Genomic DNA, 20,580 nt, shown 5'->3' with positions numbered 1-20,580 from the left:
TATCTGTTGCCAGTGAGTATAGAGAAGGAGAGTTGAGAACTGAAGAACAGGTATTCAGAAACAAGACTTGTAGGACTGCAGCTAGCAGAGCTCTTATTCGAGAGACCCTCATATAGGAAATTCAGAGCATACTGGGGTAGGCCTGGGAAGCAGAAAGTACAGGGCTGATTTCATATTCAGAGCTCTGCTAGGAGAGAAGCAAAGGGATTTATGCTGTAGCTGATTAGTTATTATATCCATAACATAAGGACAGTTTGAAAATCAGTTCTAATTATCAACATAATTGTAGCATTTGTGTCTGTTCCTGACCCCATATTCTAAGTTGCAAATCAGTATCTTGTAGAACATGCCCGTGCCCTTTTATTTGTAGAATTGCGTTCCTAACTATTAAAATTTCTTATCCAGTTGTTGAAGACGATCAAATCTCACCCTATTTTTTGCTGCTTTAGGATGATCTGTTACTTCTAGCCAGTAATATTATTGTATGAGAGAACTCATGGAGAAGGCCGGATCAGGACTATTGTATCAAAAATAAGACAACACCTTCACCAGAGACATTGGTAGTGACCTATTTTGCTGAAAGTAGTCAAGCCAAAGTTGAGAGCTGAGAACTGTGGCCTTTGTTAATGGTATAGGGAATTCTTGCCTGCCACGTTACCAAAAAAAACCCCAAAACCCAAACAAAAACAAGCAAACAAAAAAAACCCAACAGTTAAAGAAAGGCTCAGGCTAAAGAATGTGACTTTCAGAGACTTACAAATTTGTATGTACTTGTCACACACTTATGGACCTTTGCATGATGGAAAGCAGGCAAATTCCCCAAAACAGGCTTTGAAAGAAAAAGGAAAAGATTAGTTAGGCTTTAGTGTTGTACCCAGCAGAGCAAATAGCGATAGTGTGTCATCCTACAAGGATGTAGAGATGCAGTGTTAATGCAGAGGCATCATGGAGCTGTCACAGATGCAGAACAGCTGTACATTCTGGTAAAAGGCAGACTGCTATGCTCTTTGGACTAGAATGATTTCAGTCATTTACCTTTGGGTGTAATGTGGATATGCAACCTAATCACAAGCCATGGAAAGTATCACAGAGAAGCCACTACAGAGTTTCACTAACTGATTAGATAACTTGCTGTTGAGGCTGCAGCTCCGTGGTGGGAGGATAAGGTGTTGCCTTAGATAGTCCCTTTAATGATAAACAAACTGAGCTGGGTATACCTTCCAGAGTTTATAACAGGTAGAACTCAAAGGTTCTTAACAGCTTTTTACAGTGTATTTATACCTTTAGAGGAGGTGTTTTAATCAATCACTTCAATAAACAGCATAGGGTGTTACAAGCAGTAAAATAATTCCAACCTGAAAGTTGGCCACAGCAAATGACAGGACGCTTTCTCTCCTGATAACAAGAGATGAATAATCTATGGTTGCTTAATGGGATGTAGTGTAAACGAGATAACGCTGGTAGATTTAAGAGCTCACATCACAGAGCAATACACATTTCACAGCTGATCAGGACGAGGGGGGAATCAGGGAGTGTATGTTAGGGCTAGCTATGAATCCCTAAGGGCATACAGAAAACTGTATGAGTCATGTACAAATTACAGACTGGTGGTGGAAGGAGACTGTCCAATTCCCATAAAACTCTACTCTTACTCTGAGTCCAGTCTTTTCCCTCTATGTTCTCTTTTAATGATGGAAACTGTTTTGGAACATTACTTCTCCCATTTCTGGAAGATGAATTGTCACTCAGATGAGTGCTATGATTAGAAAACTGAAAGTGTGTATTGCAGTATAAAAGGTAGCTGAGGCTGACTGTTTAGAGAACGAGCTACAGCTCACTGAAGCAGAATTCAAATGATTCTGCACCAATGAGAAGGTGGGATGACTCTGAGTACCCACCAAGCAACAGGAAGAGAGTGGCCAGCAGATGCAATCAGATAGCTGATGGAAATGGTGAAGTAGAAAGGGAGCTCTGTATGCCTTGCCAGACCATGCCTTCTGTCACCTGGTCTCAGACTCAGCAGTCTGGGGAACAGCAGAATCTGGTATACAGATGCATGAGTGAGGCCTGTCAGGCAGTCTCTTAATTTAACCTGGGTCTCTGGCCACCACAGGTGGGGGAAGCTTAAGTTATATCATCAGGTGGGCATACAAAATGGCAACAGAAGTTATGGTGCAACCTGCAGGGAGACGTAGATCGTAAGATGTGCCCATCAAACTCTGGATTGCAATGGAGGTAGAAATGAAGAAAGCTGTGAAGTAGTGTTGTGCAGCTGTACACCCAAACATGCAGGACTGGTGCCAGGACCAGAATGAGCCTCAGCCTTTGGTTGATTTGATGCAGAAATGGTATGTGAACTCCCACAAGGAGCAGTGATGGAAACTAGAAATGGTAGATCTGTTCAAAAGCACTGTATTCCAAAGAGTGGAATGACTTTGTGATGTCCAAAGTCAAGCAGCACTAAGGGTGCTTCTAGTTCACATATGCTTTGTAATAATAATTTTGGACCCCCCCATCGAGAAGAAATGCTGCGCTTTTGTTAGGTGCAACGTGCCCTGTTGAAAGGGACTGTAAGCATGAAAGACTTATTTAAGGGCAGAATATGGAGAAGCAACCAGAACTTTGATATGCACGTTGCTTAGCTAGTGACTGCACTGTTCTTGTTGTTTCTATAATATGCAGCCAGTTAAATTTCATAAGTGAGGGTTTCTTTCTCATTGTTGCCAGCAGCACAGGTAACAAAGCCTTACTTTCAATCATTTTTGGGAAGGATTTTCAGTAACCCAGCCTATGAATTATTTTCTAATTTAGTTATGTTTTTGCCTATATGTGTGCATTTTTGAGGGAAAAGTGGGCCATGTTCCATGTCTTTGTAGGGCAGAAAGAGCACTGAGTGACAATATTCTGAAGTATTCATTTATGTTTCATACAGAGTACAAAATATACATTTAAAGGTACACAGAATGCAAATTCTAATTAGGAATGTAAATTTTAGATAAATATTCAAGTCAAATGGCATCTGAATTTTAAATGACTTTCCTATTTATGAAACTATAATATTGAATTTAAAGTAGTAAAGTTGAACAGAACAATTTTTGTTTTAATAAACAGAAGAAAATTGTCAACAGTTTTGCAAATGAAAGACATAGGGGAAGACATCAATTGTGTGTATGTATTCGTGTATATAGTCCCTACACTGAGTGGCTCTGGAAATATTGGCCATAAATTGGGAGGAGAAGGATGGTCTCATGCCAATGCAAGTCAGATAAGACTCCCAATAGAGGTATGATATTGAAAGTTTAGTAGTGAATAATGATGTAATGACTTTTTTCACTGAATTTGTTCCATCTCTGAACTTTTGTTTTCAGGGCATCGAAACTGCAAAAGTAGCAGAAACCAGGGGAGAAGAGGGACTGGTAAGATGACAGTTAACCTCTCTTCCTCTCTTTCTTTAAGTGTTTCAGCTTTTTTTTTTTTTTTTTTTAAATCCTTTAATATTTTTAGGTGGTGTTGGAATTGATTTCTGATCTCCTGCCATTGTAAAGCAGTCAATCTATGACAGCCTTTGACTAGTGTAAATGAGAATGTAATCTTATACTGCAAATTTTTAGTTTAGTCTATTTCTGACTGTTATGCTGAATCCATAGCATTGAAAAAACTTGACGGGTTTATAGGTAGTCTTATTTTAATACAGGATTTTTTGTTTTGCTTCATATGGTAATATAGCTAAAATACTAGAAATACAACCTTTTCTTCACTGTTCTCCTTGTGCAGTTTATTCTCTTCAGTCTAGAAAAAATACGATTGCTACAATAAAGAGAACTGAAATGGTTCTTCAGTCTTCCTTTTCAAGGCCCAATGTTAAATGCTAAGCACCCCAACTTTCAAAGAAAAATATTTTTGTTCCACGTGTGTTCACTCAAGGAATTGAGTGAATTTATGGATTTCAGAATAATTTACATGAGTCTTAAGGCTGATCAATAACACATTCTTGGTCTGGAAAGATGAGGAAAAGTTATTTAATTAAAATTGAGTATCTCTATTGCTGTATCTATTAGGATAAATGTGCATATTTTTCCAAGAACTTGGAAAAGCTGAAAATTGTTTAAGTGATGCAATGTGGATGAAAGCTACCTTTAAGAAACAAAATGCTTTGATATATTTTTAAAATATCCTTAAGGATGAGTTGAGATGAATTGTTTTGTTTGTTTTCTTTCAATTTGACCTTTGGATAACTGTAATGTAAGTTAACAAGTCATGCATTTGGAGACTGCTCTCAGCCATTTCTATATAAAAGAATAATGTTCATGCAAGAAATGCACAGATATCTTAATAAGCTTCCACTGAATAGGATCTTATTCTTTAAATAGTCTAATGACATCAGCAGAGCTATTAATAGAAGGATGTTTCTCAACATTTGTTAGAATTTGACTCATTCTGTGCGTCTTAAACACAATATGGGGTTTAATTTTTAACTGCATTCAACTGGGAACAGTAGCATCCTCTTTGCAGCAGCCTTGTAAAACTTGCTGCAGCAGGATTGTTCTGCTGTTGCAGGAGGCTTCTGTACCTGACAGCTTATTTTTAAGTTCCAGTTAAACAAATCAATGAAATGTAAAATTCTTAAAACGTGTTCAGTCCCATGGAGAGAGGGGAACAATGCTTCTGTCCTTACTGCATGACTGTAATATCTTCTGATAATTGGCTCTTTGGCTAGGTAATAAAATATATTTCCTTTCACAAAGCCAGAGTATGCACTGAGCAGGAAAAAATGTAACAGCAGTGCAAAATATAAAGTGCAGTGGAAAAACCTGAAAAGCAGTCCAGCAACAAATGTCATAGTGTGATAGCAAGAACAGTTTAGAGGAAGTAAAATGGAAAAAATATACAATCAAAGATCTGTACATTCTCTGTATTCTGGAAGCATTACTGTAACGTGACATTTTGTTTTTAGTGCCTGCCGATTGGTATACTTAAGTGTAAAATCTGGTGTATTTGGCAGTGAGATGCTGAGCATAAGCTTTTTGGATAGCAAAATGTTATGCATCTGTACCGTTCATAGTAAGAAGATGTACACAGCACAGATGAATGAAAAGCAAGTGTTTAGGTACTTTGAAGACATACTTTAAGCATATTCTAGCCTTTAGCTAGGAAGTCTTAAGATTTGAAAGAGGTTTGTGTGGTGTTTCTTTTTTTTTTTTTTTTTTTTAATATTCAGACCTAATTTGTTTACTTTTCTGGTGGAAGAAAAATTGACAAATTATTTGATTAAAAAAACTACAGAAACAATATAGAATGTATCTGGCATGCATGTTTATGTCACATTTCTTTTAATATTCTGTTTCATAAATGGAAACGTATTTCAGAGTCTTATTTTTAAGCTGTTAGTGAGATATTTCTTAAAAATCATCCGTTTGGGAGATGAGTCGGGACTGAGTCTGTAGGTACTTGCCCCGGATGCCTTGGGTGATTTGCGGTAGGAGGACATTGCTGATCTGAAGTTAAGTGAAATCACTGTCTCTTTCCTCTGTCATGCAGGTTAAACCTTAAATCAGCATGCTTTGATCTTGAAAGCATGAGTGACTCCAGGATGTGTATTGGTTTTGGTGTGGTAACTTGCATTGGTAAAGGTAAGGGTATTCTGAAGTGATATGCTGGATGAGGAGTAAGTCTTTGGCGCCTGCATCTGAAGTGTCAGGCCAATGCAGTGCTTGGGATGTGCCTGAGTCTGGTGGTACCAAGTGCCTAGGCCAGGGGACCTGTTTGAGCATGCTGGATTTCCTTCCTGCCCACGTGCCTGGGCTGCCTTCTGACGACGGCAAAATGGCAGGTGAGGGCAGCAGAAGGGAGAAGTTTGTGTCCCTGAGCCTTAATTGCGATGCTGTGAGGTAGTCTGTGCACTCTGACATGTTCCTGCACTCTGTAGTTGCCTATGAATGTATTTACCTCGGTGCAACTTATTGAAATCAAGAGACCTTTGTTTTCCCCTTTCTAAAATGAATGAACAGTGCTTACAATGGTTGCTTGAATGGACAGCCAAGGAATGTTCTTAGCTTAATCAGATAATGTCCTGCATGGTGAGGTTTGCTTCTTACTTCATTTGCGTGTAATGTAAATAAATGGCTGCTGTGTTTTTTTTCCATCCATGCCTTAAACACTGACAGGACAACCAGGTTTTATCCAAAGGAATAATTGATCTCCTTAGAGTTAAATAAATAAACGAGCCTCAAGACTAATGTCAAAGTCTGTCAGGAAGACTCAGGTGAATATGCACACAAGATAGGAGTGTTTCTAGGAAATAGATATCTGCTGCTCACCACCAAAATGTGTCAGAATAGAAGAAAAACAGAGTTGACAAGACTGTTAGGGTTTATCATGGTTCTGTGACACTTTTCATGCTGTTTTCTGTGGTCAACAGATTCTATGAGTCTCATGTTTTATTTTCAATGAAATTGTTTCTGATCGTTGTCTTTGGAGAAAGCCTTGAAAGTGTGAAGCTAGGACATCTAATAAGCTCAGAAAAGCAGGAAGAAAGTGGAAGAAACTTCACATTTATTCTTCAAATGAAGTTCTCTAGTTTTTAGGGCAATCCTAGGAGTTTTGCAGAGCATTGAATTAGTGATGTGTGGGTTTTTTGTTGTTTAAATGTTTGTACTTGGAAGTGCTAAAAATATGTCAAAAACACTTAACTACACTGGGAATAAACCATGAGGGGATTATGAAGCTTCAACAACTGGTGGGCACCTCTGTTCTGACTTCTGGTCTGCCTAAGAAAACATCACTTTTTCAAAAGCAACAGAGATCTTGTATGTGCTATAAGAACACACTCGTGCTTTTTAGAGTTACTGGGTATGTGTGCACAATTCTTTTGTTATTCTTAACTGGTGAACCTACCATATAGAGCTGATGGATACCAATGTTAATCTTTTCTCATGTGAAAAGTGTAACCTTGACAAAAATGACCTGCATTATAGGTTTATTTGCCCTGAAGTATATATTCAAGTTTCAGCAGCCAACTTTGGCCTTAGGTTGATTGGATTGTTTGCTTTATAGCTTTTAGTACTAAAATGGACAGCCATGATCCTTGTCATGTTTGTTTTGGCAGTCATTATAGAGAGTTGTGCTTCCTCATATGAGGATGTAAGGATTTATCTCAGAAGAACCAGTAGATCTGAACTAGCTGTAATATAAATGAATGGAAACCCCTGAGGTGTTGTTTGTCTTTGCAATTTATTATACTTTAGCTTTGTGTGAGCTTTTAGTAAATCCACATTGGAACTACTTTATATCACTAATAAATCACTTCTTCCCAGCTTTATGTTTGCCAGCTAGTTATTGCAAGATAAACACGTAGCACAAAGCATCTGAATAGCCTGGGATACCCTTTCAAATGAGGGATATGTTAACTGTAAACACCCAATTCTCTGCAGATTTCAAGCATTTCATTCATGGAATTTGAGTTATTTGGTGGGAAATAATATACATAAAATAGGAAATTTTAGCATGGTATTTCAGGAAAAAGTGGGCGAGGGGAGATTCAACAGTCTTGCTGTTTTACAGTTATGCACTTGGATCTCCTGTATGGCACCTCTGTAAAATTGGGATCGAGTGCATCTTACCTATATTTCTCAGCAGTTCTTTGGTAGCAGGGAAAATAGGCTTGAAATTTTGAAGATCAGCACAGTTATTGAAGAGTTGTTATAATGCCTGACTAGTGGAAGCTTTATTACAAGGCGTATAATATTCTTTTCATAGTGTTTGCAAACTGAATAATCACATGGAAACAGCTTAAGAAGAGTATTTTAAATGACTGAGAAGTTTGTTTATTGTGGATGAGAGCTGGAAAGTTGCACAATGTAATTCTAAAGGAAGTCTAATTTGTAGCAGGACTGGAGATACTTGATTTCAGTCACAGTCCTCACTATGTTTCTCTCCGGATAGCCTGGATAGCTTTTTATAAATGGAAAGTAATCTACTGGCAAGAGTGTCAGAGTAAAGTGGAATAATATTTCTGTTGGCTAAATGCACTCCAATAATCGTTTGAGATAAATTATTTTAGAGGAAATAGAGTTCTCTTAAACTTCAGCATCTGTTTTAAGCTTGGAAAGTGCCTCAGCCACCTCTGACTACCCCATGCATCTTCGTTTCCATTTTTCCTCCTGGTCCAAACTCTTTTCCCGTATGATTTGTCTATGAATATGTGAGACTTATTCTTCCCTTTAGAATCTGTATGAATTTGCAAAGCTTTTGGTGATATCTGCTGATAAAATACAAGCCCTTGATGTAAGACTCCTTAAATGCAGTAATTCCAGCCCCAATTTCTCTGTCCTATAGTTTTTAGGGATTTCTTAGTTATGATCTGGATTCTGATTCTTGCCTGGATTATTTTATTATAATCCAGGGAGATTACTAGCACACAAATAAGTTTAATGGACTTTTGCTTGTTTCATGGCAAATCTTCTAAATCTCTGAGCTCTTTAGTATACTGGTCTAAATACTGCTCACTATATTAAACATCAGTAGGACCCATGCAGCACTTGTGTGCAGAGTCTTAAATGAGGAGATACATTATATTCGGTCTTACGTCTTGGATTGTCTGATCCATTAAACAGTAGCCTTTCATAACACTTTCAATTAGTTACTGAAACACGTTCTCAGAAGAACTTGATGTTGTAAGGGTAACACAGCATAAAGCCTGAGAAATGTTAAAGCTCTGTCAGTTACAGTTGATAGGGCTGGTATAAGTGGTGAGCCTGAGCAGAGAGTGTATGTGTGAAAATCTAGTAGGCCTAGTTCAACAAAATATTTTTACACTTAATTGTGATGCATGCATACATAAATCAATGTTGAAACTTAGGCTTATCTGTACCTACTGCTGAATGTGTCAATGCTTGTGCTTGTAGCACTTCTAGTTTGCTCAGTAGTCCTGGAAGTTCCTAGGTCTTGATGGTGCAGAGGGGCTCAATGCTTTGTTGCATGTTAATAAAATCAGCAATCTAGGGGTTTTTTATGCAGCAAGACTTGATCTAACGTTTTAGGGATACCATTAATGCCTGGAGCGCTACAGAAGAGCACCTTCATTAGAAATTTAGCATGTGAAAGTGTTGTGTGTGTGTGTGGTGTGTGGTTTTTTTTTTTTTTTTTGTTACGAATTTACCTTGTGACTCTGCTTGGAGTAATGTGGTTCACTCAGAAGCACAGCCCTGGTCCTTTCCTGACAATCTTGTTCATAGTGAAATCAACTGATGGACTGATGCTGCACCCTGGGGTGCCATCCAGAGCACCTCTTTGACAATATGGAAGGTCCCCCAGCAGTTAGTACTGTAGCCATGTGCATATGGCTTTTTTTTTTTTTTTTTTGAGAGAGAGAGAGTTAAATAAACGAGAGAGAGAGAGTTAAATAAACAACAGAAAACAAAACAACTACCCCTGACTCCTGGCTTAGACATCCAGTTCCAGGAGAACTCAGACCTTGAATGCAGAGCTGTGACAAGTGCTTCTCTGTAGCACAGCTTAAGGTATTTTGATTTAAAATAAGACTTTTCTCCTTACTCTCTCATTACTTAACCTAATCATAGGATCTACTGAAGTTGATGCCTTGCCTAAATTTTCTGCAGTTTCAGTGAATTTTGGAGAGCTATGCTTCTTAGCTTTAATTTGTGATTTTATGGGTTTTTTGTGATGATTTACACTATATCTATTTACTTTTCATATAAAAAGCTTGTTTAACGCTTTCTCAGAATTGTGCTCGTCTAAGAGGTCTCATAGTGATAATCCAAAAAACTAAGCTAGCCAGAACCACTAGTGTCTTAGATAGGCCATTTTAGCTCAAGAAATGAGACTGTTTTTGGATATTGCTCTTTATCTGAAGCTCTAGCTGTGATATAAAGTGATTCTATGAGCTGTCATATTGTCTTATTGCTCCACAGAGTTTGTAGTGAGGTGACTCCAGTGCAAGGTTCTACTTTTAGCCCCCTTTTCCAATGAAATCAAGAACTATTCTCCATGACGAAGAGCTTCTTTCAAAGTTTGAACCCTTTTGGATAGGATAAGAGGTCCTCAGGTCAGGAGGAGTTGCCCAATTGGCTCATTCCTTTACTGTTTTTTGTCCTTGTTAATTTTTGTTGTTTGGAGAAATCTGCAGACTGCTTGGTGGTGTAGTAAAAAGCAGTGGTGTTTGGGTGTGGTAGTTAGCTAAAACATCAGGTGAAAGAGACCCAGTGTTGCCTGAGTCCAGAAGAAAATATTTGTAAAGCTTTAAGCAGTGTTTTAAAAGACAAAAACTTAAATGTGCTGACTTATGAAAGTGAAGTGATTCTTGGGTATCATGCCTTAGTGTTTGATACTTGTTTGGAAGTGTTTAGGTTGTGCTGTCACTAATTATAACACAAACAAGTAGTGACATGTAGCTGGGGAAATGTTTGAAGACATGCTTCTTATCACAGGTTATGTTCTGTCCCAAGGAATGCCAGATCCACTTGGGGTTCACTTTTTCATTTGAAAATCTAATCTTCTATAAGTGTTCTGCCTCTTCTGGGAGGATGCTTTTGGGTTAGTAAATATTTATCAGTGTCAACCTCTTTTTAAAACTGCCCCTTTATCTTTGTTGTTTAAAAATAATGTTTGTATTCCGCTGGGCGAGAGGGATGTGGGGAATCCATTATGTTCTCTTATTTCTCTCAAGACTTGCACAGAAACTGTTTGTAATATATTCCTAGTACTTCCTGTCAGAGAACTTTTGGCCTCTTAAAAATGATATTTGGATGTGCAATTGAATCTGGTGTAGCCTATACTGCCCTCCCAAAGTTTGCAAAATAATCCTTCAGCACCCTGGTGCACGTTATATAACGTAGCTATTAAACATGGATTATCTTTTGAAGGAGAGGCAAAGATTAATGATCCAAACTAAAATGATGAATGAGATGTGTGATGAGGTGCAGTCTTACAATGATTTAGGAAATAAGACCAGAGAAAGCAGAAATACTAAAATGAGATTAATAGAGCCACATGCTTAACAAGAAAATTGTAGGTACCTATTCTGTATAGAAGGGGAAAAAAGAAATGCTTGTGTTGCATGGTTGCATGCATTAAATAAGAATGTGATTGCCACACCAACTATTCTAAAAAGTCATTATATGCTTGCTTATTTTGCAGTAAGCCTGCTTGCAACTTTGACAAAACAAAGTCTTGCTGGCAAGAGAAGAGAATCTGCAAAAATTTTTCTGTAGACCATTCCCGAGAATCCTTAGAAGTGATGGTAGATAGAAATAGGTTTTTTGGTAAAGCTTATCTGTGCAAGGGTAAATCAGTTGCCCGATGAGATGTGCAGAAGAAATTTCTCCCTGGTCAGGTTGGTAATGACTTGTTGGCTTTTGTTTTGCTTTTCTTTGTAGAATATGCTTCAGTCAACTTCCTAGGATCACCTGGGCATTTTGCTCAATAGTTTTCTGTCCTTGTGACTAACGTAGATAGGCTGGTCCCACCCCTGTGGCTGCAGGAGCTGGAGCCAACCTGGGGGCTCTGCCTAGCAGCCCTTGTGGCTGTGAGATTAGTAGCAGCTGCCCCCAGCTCTGTCATGTCAGGGTGGTAATGATATTTTAGGATGAGACAGGGCACCAGCTTCATCACAGAAGTAATATCTTGGGTTTCAGACATCAGGTGAGAGGTGCTGGGAGAGGCTCAGCTTTTGTGCTGGCTCTGCCCGAGCAGCTCCTTTCCCATCTCTGTGTGAAGTGGCAGTCGGTCCCTGGACCAGCAGTTGGTGTGCTGGCTGAAATGCTGGCCATGCGTGATGCAAAGCGACACTCCTGGAGGAGTGGTTAATATCTGATGGGTACGCACAACCTTCCAGGAATTTAGACTCTTGTATTGGCATTCATGTGGATGTTAACTTCCTTTGAAGATCTGTGCTGTTTTTCCCTCATTGTGAGCAATGTGTTAGTACTAGTCCTCTTTATTATCCTACTGCTATAGAAGACGCTCTGTCTTGTGTGATGTGTACAGTTTTCTGGTTCTGTGCTCTGCTCACATGAAAAGCACAAGCAGTTTCTGCCAGCAGATTAGTCCACGTGCTCTGTGCTGGAAAATACTGCCAAGCAGGTGGATGCTACAATGTCTTCCAATGACTTAGCAATGGAAGAGGATATCTGTCTGTAACCTCTGTCTCACTCATGTTGGAAATTTTGACTTTAAAAAAAAAAACATTTTTTTTTTTTGTCAAAATTGAAGGCATGTGAATGAACACTTCCTTAAGTTTCTTTGAGCTCTGTTCCTATGGCGGACCTAATTCCGAGATGGTGTGTAATGGGCATGTTACACCTTGGATGATTCTAAGGAAGTGCAGAAAGGTGACTTTAAAAATATACTAAGTGAAACTAAGTCTGTAGTTGATGTTGGGATAACAAGCAGGTGCAAATAAAAAGAATTTAACTGTCTCTATACTTGTTTTACTTCTAAGGCAAGATTATCAAGCCAATAGGACATCAGGCCAACCAAGTTCACCCTTCCCTATTAAATATACAGTTTGCTGACTGCAGATCGAGTATGTCTGTTTGGAGAACAGTCTATATGCTACAGAGTGATTCAGTGACAAATTACTACTCGTTCCTTTCTTGCTAATTGTTCCATGCTCATTTTCTAAATGTATTCCTAGAATCAAAGTAATTGACTTTCAGTATATATCATTCAGTTTAGTTCCTTTTTCATTGTGGTTAGCAGGTACATCATGAGAAAAGTTGGATTAGATGGCTCACTGCCTAGCATCTCACAGGCTTACTGTAGATTTAAAATGGCATTAGTGCTTTCCATGCTGTTGATGTTTTAATGGCTGTTCAGGTTTAAATGACACAAAGCTGTAGACTTTCTTTCAAAGGTGGGCCAATACTGTTCTTCCCTCCTGCTTCCTGAATCTGTGAGGCAGCAAGTTTGAATGGCTTTAGAAATACTGTAGCTGTCTGCCCTGCTTGGTATCCTTCCCCTCCCCTCTTACCTGGGGGACCTGTGCTTCTGCTAGCCCTAACCAGTTTGCTTATTCTGATTGCTCCAGAGGAAAACCTTTCCCTGCCTTTCCACTCCCTTTTCCACCCACCTACATGCACACACAGAGCGTTACTCAAATATATACTGAAATCTGAAGTAAAATAGCTTTTCATGCTGCTAGAACACATCTAAAGGAGAAAATCAGAACAGTATCTGGAATTAATCATGTTTTGCTATTGTAAATGCGTTTTCTGCATGGCTTTAACAGTAAATTCAAGATTTCAATATTTCAGACACTGAGCCTAATGTGCCAAGTTAGAGGCAATATGGACATAGCCTTGGTGATGCTATTTTGTCAGAAGTGCCATTTATTTGCAGCACTCTTGCATTATAATTAATACATATTATATTGATTAGTACTTCATTATCTATTACAGTTTTGGAGACTTGAGGAAGTTCATATTTATATTTAAGTTTGTATAGGATATATAGCATCAGGAACATCTGTGAAGTTTTGCTACATGGGTACCAATTTGACCTGCTTGGGTTTTTTTTATGAATTTAGATTAGTCTTATTGATTCTGGAATGGAGCATCTGTATTGTTTAGCGCTTACCTCAACTGCAGTTGAGGAGCTTAATTTTCCCTTTGATATTGAAGTGAAGCTTTCAGATGGTGGGGCTTTTCTTTTTTATTCTTTGTCAAAATCAGTGAAGCTCAAGTACTAAGAGATGATTGTGGGTAGGAAGTGTTTTGTATGAGAATACTTAACACTTTCTAAATAATTTGGAAGTGTGCGTGAAGATTATAAAACAGTTAATATAGGAAAACTAGCAAATTAAATGTGCATCCAAGTAGTGTGAAAATAATTAGGGCCCCTTTTCAATTTATTTTAGTAAATGATTAATATTAAAAGTAGGGTCGGTCCTGTTGACTTGTTAAATACTTGGGGAGGGTTTTGGGGTTTTTTGGTTTATTTTTTGTTGTCTGTGAAAAGTACGCTTAACGTATTTATAAAGTTATTGGAAAACCAACTTTTGAAATCTCCAAACAAATCTATTTTTGCTACCTATTTAATGCTTGGCTCCATAAGGTTAAAATAAAATATTAGGAGGAATTAAAAAAAATCTGTTATTTTAAAATAGCTTATTGTGAAAGTGAGTGAACTGCCTCAGCTGGATGTAAATTTTTTTGTCTTGTGTTGTCGTCTTTCAGGAAAAATTAGTTTGTGTTAGGAGCCTGGCAAAAGTATACTGAAGGTGAATTAAACTTACTACAAATAGGCAAACACCCACAATTTGCAACCAGAAAGTGGCCCAGAAGTATTGATTATTTATCTTTTTCTGAAACAAATTGACTGAATATTGCTACAAAAAAAGACAAATGACAGTAATGCTGTGAAGATTGGACCTCACCGTGGGCCTGCTCCTCAAACGCTATAGGCTCTTTCTGCTCAAATGCTTCTTCCTTGCGCAGCCTCCATGTCCAATGTACAGTGGTTGCTTTATCGTATATTTTAGAGCCCAGTACATATAGAAGCTGCTGTGATAGTAAAGATAAGCCTCCAAATATTTTTATTTAACCGGTTGATACGGGGTAAGTGATGTGGGATAGAACTGTAGTGGGATGTTTGGAGACTGCATTGTTTACTAAATCAGTAGTTTTTTTCAGCTGAGGATTGAGACCTATTTTAGGGTTGTGAAAAGATCAGCAGTTCACTTCTGTTAAGGTGTGGGAGCGAGTAAACACTCGGAGACAGTAATTACAGTCTGTTTTTGCTCTATTACTGAGGAGAAATGGAGGTGGTGATGCCGGGGGAGGAGGAGAGCTGGAGGGAATGGAAGGGTGGCAGGAAGACAGATGAGGCAAAAAGGACTGCATTTTTAAAAACTTGAGAAACACTGTCATAAGCGGTTAGCCCAAGCTTAATGTTAGCTTGTGTTAGAGGAAAAACAGCATGGAATCGCACAGTGATTGATGTCTCAGGATTCAGTTGGGAAAATTAAAGAATCATCTTTTAAATAAACTGGGTAGCGCTCAGGGTGCTCTGATACTAAATTACTTTGCGTATAAAGGAAGTTCTGAAGGCTGTGCAGAGTTCTGGTTTGGGATGCGGCTGCCCTGAAAACTTGGTCACTGCTGACTGTTTTTGGGTCAGAGCTGATGGGTCCCATTTATCATCCTCATATATTTTCATTGCAGAGCTTTATATGAAGCCAGAAGGATGCTTAGCTTTTCTGTTTGAGAGTAATACATTGGCCATCTGTACACTCTGCTCCTGCAGATTGAATACAGCTTTTGCCTAATGGTTTCCTCTCTGGAAGAACTTAAAATCTGCAATAGATGAAACAGCCACTCACAGTTGTACAGTTTAGCACATACTGTGCTTATCTCGCAAGCAATAGGACGTTCTTGGTCTGTTGTAGGATTTGGCTCAATATGACTGCAATCCATTATTTTTAATAGAGAGCTCCTGTTGTCTACAGTGGGACTTCTCCTTACAGGATGATGGCAGAACATGTGTAATGCTCTGAAACATCTTTAAAAATACTTACATGCCAATTGCATTGTTTAGTATTAAGTGCTCGGTTCTGAAAAGTGCAAAGGGCACTGGACCTACTCCAGCGAAGCACTCAGACATAGACTTAGTTTAGGCACCCAAATAGCCTCTGTTCATGCAGTATAGCTTGACACAAATCCAAAAAATTAAGTACCTCCCCACAGAGTGATGAGATTGAAACTACTGAAAGCTGTTGAAGTCAATAGGAATGTATTAGTCTGCTTAATGGTAAACATATGGATAAGTGCTGGCTTGGCCCACAGCGGTTGGCATCTTCAGAACAGATTTTCCTGTTGCTCACTAAACCTTTCCTCTCCTTTCCTCCAAGAGAATGGCTCACCACCATCTATGTGGAGGTTTAGCACTCTGTCTTTACACAGCTGTTGCTTTGAGAGCTGGAAAGACAGACTCAGTTGCAGCACCAACGCCATTCTAATAATCTGTTATAACTACTGGGTTTTTTTCTATTTAAGAAACCTTCAATCTTCTCAATGGAGAGATGCCTATAACAAATATTTGCATATTTGATCTGGGCATATTCTGATGCCCAGTGAGTAAAGATGGGAGGTGAGATATCAGAGTTCTGCTGTTGTCTTTCCCTCTATTCTTTGATATCTGAACTTAAGACAAGACAGTTCGGTTCTTTAATGGGTCAGTGTTATGTAGGATAATGAAACATACCTTTGAGTAGTGTAGTCCTAATTGCATATCTGTCCTTACTGGTAAGCTGTAATACCTTTTTTGGACAGTGATGTCAAGCATAGCTGTTTTATGGATGGGACTGGAGTGGTTTTACATGGTTTTACATATTTGAATTAGAATGTTATAAAATTTTAATGGAGAAACAAAGATGCCTCTTGACAGGAAAGAGAAAGGGATTTTGTGAACTCTTAAAATTCTGGATGACTTAGTTTTTGTTAAAAATAAACACAGATTGTTCTAAGTGTATCTTCATGCAGTCAGAAGAAAACCTCTGTAGCAACAGGTAGAGCTTTGAAATTGTTATGAAATTGCTTTGAATACAGATCTTGACTCCACAGATAATGATTCTAAATTAAATTTGGTATCTTACTCTATTCTTTGGTGCTCTGTGCTGTACAGACAAGTTCTGAGCTAGGCTGTATTACACAGAGAATAAAAGGAAATTCCAGTGTAAGAGGATTACAAACCAAGTAGGAAAGGTAGGCCAAAGAATGGGGAAAAAGAAGCTGTCTACGTTTTATAGGTGAAGTTAAAATTACATAGGCTTGTTTGGAATTACACAGAAGGCCAATGGTCCTACTAAGAATTGAACCAAACCTGAGAGCTGACTGTCTTTTTTAGGAACTTACAGGTTGTGGAAACCAGGTCATGATACATTTCCAGTTCCCTTCAGAAAGCTACATCGAAGCCTTCTGCTACAGGATGTAATTTCCTTTCCATCTGATGTAGTGGTGATATTAAAGCTCATTAGAATTATTCATTGCTTTAAATTGCTTCAGCACTTAATCCTAGAGTGTCACCTCCAGGATGCATGCTTTCTAAATCCGTTTCCCTCATGTTTTCCTGCTGTGACTTTCAGAGTTCCCCTCAAGGTTTGTTGTCAGAAAGGCTAAATGATGCCTGTGGCACATCAAATCAAATGTGCAGTGCTACTAAACTTTTGAGTGCTCTTCACAGAACCTCTCAGCACAACCTCTTCATGGGTTTTCCAGCTTTAGGAGTCTGTAACTGAGAAGAGGCAGATGCCATCTCTGTTTTGTGATGTGCACAGCCCTGAGGGAAGGGGGAAAGGATTCATAGTTTTTTAGCATAACTGAAAAATATGAAGGCCTGTTGCAGTGTCTTGGTGCTTGAGATGTCCTCAGCTCTGCTGAATTCTTTCATAGAGAGCAGCTGAAGTGGGGTTTACTCTTTCTGCGTATTCCACTTATGAATTTTATAAAGGAGAAATTTTTTTCTTAAACAGCACTGAGTAAGAGGCCTAAGTAGTTGCTGTTAACACACAAATGCTGACCCATAATCACATGAATATTTACATGCAATTCCGACAGAAGCAGAATTAAACATAGGACTGAGACAGCAGTTTGGAACTGGTCTAACACTTTTGACCTGTTTGTATGAGCCCTCACAGGGTGGATTTCCAGTCTGACTACTAACATAATAGCTATACCAATGTCTTGGAGAGATGTAACACTCCCAAAGATGTCTCAACAGGAATCAGTTTTGCATGGACACGACTTATTAGTCCCACAGTTCGTTATGTTCCGTATACTGTCTCCCTCTATTTACATCAGAAACAGATCGCAGAAGTAGTCAATGGATAATGAAAGAGATTCCCACAGCGCTCTTTTTTTTTTTATGAGCAGTTTTAGTGTATACCTCTTCTTGACTCAATCTGGCATGTGCCATGTTTTGAACAGACTGCAACTGTAAGTTTGTGACATTACATGAACTTGCTTTTGCCCTGGTTATCTTGTATCTATGCTGGTCTCAAGTTAGAGCTGAGGTTAGCTGGATGTCCACTGACATGTTTTACTTTAAAGCTGATTTTTATTCAGCAAGTAATTTTAATTTGAAAAGTTTAAATCTACTATTTCTGGAATATCAAAAGGGCATCCTTTGCCTGTGATTCAGTGTTAAAATGCATTAGAGATCAAGTTTGATTTGAGATCCTTGTTTGCCCTGTGCCAGAACATCTCATGATCTTAGTTATTGTCAGCAAAATGTGTTGCTACTTCATCAACCAGTCTAGTAAATGATTCTGTATGATTTTAAAATTGGAATAATTAAAGGATGAGTTTTATGCAGTGGGGTGACTGCCTGTTTGCATGCTCTTACTATGTAGTAAACGTAGGTAGTTTACTACTCTTACTTAAGGTAGGTAAACTAACTTGTAAGTGGATATTCTCATTTGGACTAGTTTAAATCTGACTTGAGCTTCCAGGGTCTAGACGTGTAACTGCCTCTAGAGTCTAAACACTCCAGGAATTTAACTGATTTGTCCAAGACCACATCTGTCAGGCCAAAGTTGGATCTCTAGTTGTATTTCCAAGTTCAGTCTGAATAACAACATTCTCTATAAGCAGTTTCTAACTAGTGGGATAATTTCACTGTTACATGTCATATTTTGTATTTCAGCACAGGAAATGCAAAATTCCGGACCTTATTGCGCTACTTATGTAAAATGTGTATGTTGCTTTGTGTAAAGGGGCAACACATGAGCTAAACAATTGAACGAGAGTTGTTTCCACGGCGGCCGGAAGTAGAAAGGAGATCAATCTCTTGATGCTCGTCTTCTCTTCAGAGTGTCAGCATTTTTTAATGGGTTCAAGGAGTAAAATGTATACTATAACTGCACAGAACAACCTACTTATGTTGCTGCATATAAATATCGCTGCAGTTTTTCTTACAATGGCTAAATTTCCCTAGAGCAACAACAAACGTTATAAGCAAACACATTTATTAAAAAAGTGAACCACAGTTCTCGTTAGTTCTTCAATGTTTCTGTTGTGTACTTGCATCCCTCCATCAAATCCTGAAGTTATGAGAGATGTCCCAAAGTCTTGAGAGATGTTGCAAGCGTTCTGAGCACTTGGCACGCTATTCGGATAAAGCAGTTATATACGCTATATATTCACCTTGAATTTAATGAGAGTTAGAATTTACTCTATGGCCTTTGATGTGTTTGTGGTTTAGATATATTATGCTTTACTAGATACAGTAACTACGTGGGACTCCTTCAATTTTGCCATCTTCTTAATAGTCAAATACATTCTAATTTCTTTATGAGAGCACCAGTCCGGAAAAGCACTTTAACTGGTTTATAACTTCAAGCAATGGGATGGTCTAGTGAGGTTGCTCATGCACTTAATTTTGTATATGATTAGATGGGTAGAGGCTCTAGGTTGAGTTCCTTGAAAGCGTCCTTTAAAGAGAACTATAACCTGTCTGAGCTAACAGCAAAACAATCAGTGAAGTTGTGAATGACGTTTCAGCGGTGTAACCTCGAAGAAATAGCTGTGAGGCATCATGGAATGATGCATCTTGTGTCTGGTGTTTTAGGAGCAGGAGGCAAGTAGTCACAATCTCTCACTAACGATAGGACGAAAGTGAAAGAAAAACCTTCAGATTTTCTAATGTTGCCGCAGTTTGGGAGAAGGAGAAACTAGGAGACGGAGGAGAGGGGGGTTTCATTTGGAGGCGTTTGGTGTTCCATTGTCTTTCTCTGCACAGTGACAGGAATGAGAAAGCTTAGACAGTGCTTCTACACACCACCTGAAATCTCTAATGACAAAATGACTTCTTTTTCTATCTTGTAATAACAAAATTTGACTTGATATATTTCATTCATAAAGACAGAAGAGAACAGCCAAAGGGCAGAGAGCTTGAACTGGCTGTCGAGAATTATTACTATAAATAAATAAAGCAGTTTGGACAAGAATAAATACTGAATATTTACATCTGATATCCAGAACTAATTGGAGCTGTGGGTCTCTGCCTTTCTGAACAGAAATACGAGCCATGTCTGCTCTGAACAAAGTTAGCAACAAATCTCCCATTACCTTCTATTGTGTAGGATGCAAACATAAAATGACAAGTAGCCGTGTCTGTATGTGGATATTGCAAAGTGACATGCAAATGAAGGATGAGGTTAAATTGAGATAAAGTAATTAAGAAGAGGTCTTAGTTGCCCTTCCTGAATTCCTTTAGAGTCTTTGTGCAAAAGACAACAACAACATTGTACAGCTGAGGACTGTATCCTTTAAATATCTCTTCTCTCTCTCTCCCCTGATTCTGTACTGCACACAAAAATCCAGTGTTCGTCTGTGAAGTGTTTAGTGAGTTGGTTCTGATTCATCTAGTAAGAGCTTTTCCTCTCCTCTGAAGAGAGGCTCTTTGCACTTTACCAACAGGAATTGAATTATCCTGCTGTATAAGTGTGTATTTTTATACATACATATATATCAACATTTTTTTTATATATATGAAGTATGTTTCTCTGCTTTTCCAGCATGTTGTGTCTGCTCTGAGATGTAACTGTATTGTTTTGTAGCCTGAGAA

The 20,580-nt window shown here is 38.4% G+C and overlaps 1 long non-coding RNA gene across 3 annotated transcripts in view; it reads left to right on the top strand.

Annotated features, from left to right (window-relative positions):
• Positions 1 to 20,580, top strand: part of LOC138068763 (uncharacterized) — a 244,970-nt gene that overhangs the window by 115,877 nt on the left and 108,513 nt on the right. For all 3 annotated transcript variants that reach the window (XR_011143513.1, XR_011143511.1, XR_011143512.1), the window contains one exon: positions 3,369 to 3,416. This is a non-coding gene — a long non-coding RNA (uncharacterized lncRNA). The remainder of the gene's footprint in view (positions 1 to 3,368; positions 3,417 to 20,580) is intronic.

This window comes from Struthio camelus, chromosome 11 (genome assembly GCF_040807025.1).
Source record: "Struthio camelus isolate bStrCam1 chromosome 11, bStrCam1.hap1, whole genome shotgun sequence".
NCBI lineage: Eukaryota > Metazoa > Chordata > Aves > Struthioniformes > Struthionidae > Struthio > Struthio camelus.
Note: the sequence above shows the minus strand (reverse complement) of the source record. Positions and strands in the feature narration are given on the sequence as shown.